Below are 4032 nucleotides of genomic sequence, written 5' to 3'. Positions count from 1 at the left end.
GTTCAGCCTTCACTTGCTGGCAAGTAAGGCACTTAGATACGAAAGCTGCCACATCTCTCTTCATACCCCGCCACCAAAACTGGCGACCCAAATCCCGATACATCTTAGTGCCCCCCGGATGCACCGCAAGACGTGAATGATGAAACTCTCGAAGTACCTCCTCTCGGCAAGACTTCGGCACAAACAGACGGTCTCGGTATCTCACACTCAGGTCGGAATATACTGTCAAACCCTTCTCAACCTTCCCACCGGAAATATTCTCACGGAGGGATTCTACCTCAAAGTCACCTCTCTGAGCCTCTAACACTCGAGTCACAAGTGAAGGCTGTGCCATAACAGAAAACAAGGCCGCAGCCTCAACGGATTCGCCCAGAAGTAAATCAAACTCCCCAAGTGCACCCAACATCTCCCATTCTCGAATGGCTATACTAGCTATGACACCAACAGGTTTCCTGCTAAGGGCATCGGCCACCACATTGGCCTTTCCCGGATGATAATGCAACTCAAAGTCATAATCCTCTATGAACTCCATCCACCTCCTCTGCCTCAAGTTCGAGTCTTTCTGTGTAAACAAATACTTCAAACTCTTATGATCCGAGAACACCTCGAACCTCTCACCATAAAGATAATGCCTCCAAATCTTCAAGGCAAATATCACAGCTGCTAACTCTAGATCATGTGTAGGGTAATTCTGCTCGTGAATTTTCAACTGACGTGAGCCATAGGCAACTACTTTCCCCTCTTGCATTAACACACAACCCAGACCCTCTCGTGAGGCGTCACAATAGACTGTATAACCCAACCCTCTCTCTGGAATAATCAATACTGGAGCGGTAGTCAGTCTAACTTTCAACTCCTGAAACGACTTTTCACAAGTCTCACTCCATACAAATTTGACTCCCTTCCGAGTCAATCTAGTCAAAGGCGAAGCTAATCTGGAGAAATCTTTCACAAATCGGCGATAATACCCCGCTAACCCCAGAAAACTACGGATCTCAAACACACTCTTAGGCTGTGCCCAATCTTGCACTGCCTCAGTCTTGGATGTATCAACAGACACACCTTCCCCAGAAACCACATGGCCTAAGAACTTGACCTCTTCAAGCCAAAACTCACACTTTCCAAACTTAGCATAAAGCTTATGGGCTCTAAGTAACTCAAGCACCACTCTCAAGTGTTCCTTGTGCTTCTCCTCAGAAGGTGAATAGATAAGGATGTCGTCCACAAAAACGACTACAAACCGATCCAAGAATTCCCGGAAGATCCGGTTCATCAAGTCCATAAAGACTGCCGGTGCATTGGTGAGTCCAAATGGCATCACCAGAAACTCATAATGGCCATACCGTGTACGGAATGCCGTCTTCGGAATATCCTCCTCTCTGACCCTCAACTGGTGGTAACCTGATCTCAAGTCTATCTTAGAGAAACAACGGGAACCCTTCAACTGGTCAAACAGTTCATCTATACGAGGCATAGGGTACTTATTCTTAACCGTAGCCCGATTCAATTTTCGGTAATCTACACACAGTCTCAAAGCACCACCTTTCTTTTTAACAAAGAGAGCTGGTGCTCCCCACGGCGAAACACTAGGACGTATAAAGCCCTTATCTAGCAACTCCTGGAGTTGAATCTTCAACTCAACTAACTCGGCTGGGGCAAAACGGTAAGGTGCCATAGAAATCGGCGCCGTGCCGGGCACCAGGTCAATAGAGAACTCAATCTCTCGATGCGGTGGCAAACCAACAAGATCCTCGGGAAAAACGTCCGAGTACTCACAAACCACCCTTGGCAACAAAATCTGAGTCTCAACATCCTCACTAATCGACAGGTTAGCAAGTAGACCACTAAGCTCACTCCGTCCTCGTGGAACATACCCCGGTGGCAACACATCACCAACCCGGTCCCCCAGAAAATGAAAATACTCTTCGCTCACAGTACAACAAGTGACCCTCTGGCGGTAGCAATCAATAACTGCCCGGTATGACGATAACCAGTCCATACCCAAAATAACATCGAAACCCCTCATAGGCATAACTACAAAGGAAAATGGGATTCTATGATAATCAACCTCTATATCATAACCTCTAACGCCTTGTTTCAAAATCAATTCACCCCCAAGAGGTGTCACTACACAAATAGGAGATGCTAGCTGTGCTAACTCCAACTCCAAAACAGATGCAAATGCAGCAGACACAAAGGAATGAGATGCACCCGTATCAATCAAAACATTAGCAACCGAGTTGCAAAACAAGAAGGTACCTCTCACAACTGATGGTGCTGGCACAAGATCCTGTGCGGTAACAGCATACACGCGCCCAGACGACCTCTGCTCAACCCTAGGAGCATAAGATTGCTGCACCGACTGAGACGATGAAGCCCCTCCCTGATTGGCCTTCGAGGCCTGACCCGACTGAGCTGGCTGCTGACCCTGAATCGGCCTCAAACCAGATGCACCAGAAGTGCCACCCAACTGCGGGCAATACCTCTTCATATGCCCTGGCTGACCACACTGATAACACGAGAGTGGCTGACCTCTACCCTGACTCTGGCTCTGAGATCGAGCCGAAGAAGATGCTGCTCTCTGAACTCCTCCCCTCTGAGGACAAACTGGAGACTTGTGGCCCAGCTGGCCACACTTGAAACAGGTAATGTCCCCCTGACTGCCTTTCCCCGAACTAGCACTCGGTACAGGAAAAGTCGATCTAGAAAAGCTACCCTGAGACTGCTGGGGATTAAAACCCTTCTGTCTCCTACCATCATTCTGACCATCCTGACTCCTCTTGGAGCCCTTCTGCCCTTCCTCCTCCTCCTGCATCATGATTTCCATGTGGGCTGCAGCATCAACCATACGCCCATAATCCCGAATCATAGTTCCCCCAACTCTCAGCTTGAGGCCACGCCTCAACTTCTTCTCAAACTCAATACAACGGCGTTCCTCAGACGCCTCCAACTCAGGTGCAAACCTGGACAAACTAGTAAATGCAGCCTCAAACTCGGCCACTGAAGAACTCGACTGCTTAAGCTGACAAAACTGGTCTCGCAGCTTCTCCCTGACAGCTGGAGATAAGAACTTCTCCTGGAAAGCATTCACAAAAGCCTCCCACGTACCTCCTATACGCCCCTTAGTAAACTTCCACCACTGACCCGCATCCCTCTTCAACTGGAAAGATGCCAAGGTCACTTTCAACCCCTCGTCTTCGATGCCAAGCATCTCAAACGTCTTCGTTGTCTGTTCGAGCCATTCATCTGCCTTAAGCGGCTCTTTTCGATCACCCACAAATTCATCCGGATTAGACCGGAAGAACTCCCTCTTCAGAAAGGAAGGTCCTGCATCAGCAGCAGCAACCTGAGCTTGATTCTCAGCTCTGAGAATGCCTACTGACTCCCTGAATGCTCCTGCTATCTCTCGAGCTAAAGCGCCCATAGCCTGCTGGCCAACTGGCTCGGCCACATTAGCCTGGCCAATTCCCTCCTGAACTGCCGGAATCTCCTCTGGCACAGGCACCTCCTGCCTACCCGGCCTACCACGCCTACCGCGTCCTCGTCCTCGTCCTGACATCCTAATAAAGGAAACAGAGACATTAGCACATTAATAAATGTGCCGAAGCTAAACACTCGCGTCCTAATGCAATGGACAACATTAATACATTCCACGTAAGCACATAATCACATAAGCACCTACGAATTTCATTCCCGGATAATGATAGTCCCAATGCGTTACTATAGTTCCGGTTGGAAGCAGCAGTGATCAAGTGCCTTTCCAACAAGACTACTAGAAACTCAAGGGTCCAATCAACATCCTAGAAACTACATTCCATACCCACATAATCACATAAACATGTTATCACATAAGCATATAACATTACACTAAGTCTCTATCAAACGAGACGAATCCAATGTGATACTAATCACTTCCCACGTACCCAAAGTATTCAAACCCGGTACGCTCTGATACCAAGTTGTAACGCCCTCAAAATTACCCATTATAACTCATTGACATGCATTATTTAAAGAAGACAATTTATTAATTCA

The sequence above is a fragment of the Camellia sinensis genome, chromosome 11 (assembly GCF_055761805.1).
Source record: "Camellia sinensis isolate YWXY chromosome 11, ASM5576180v1, whole genome shotgun sequence".
NCBI lineage: Eukaryota > Viridiplantae > Streptophyta > Magnoliopsida > Ericales > Theaceae > Camellia > Camellia sinensis.
Note: the sequence above shows the minus strand (reverse complement) of the source record.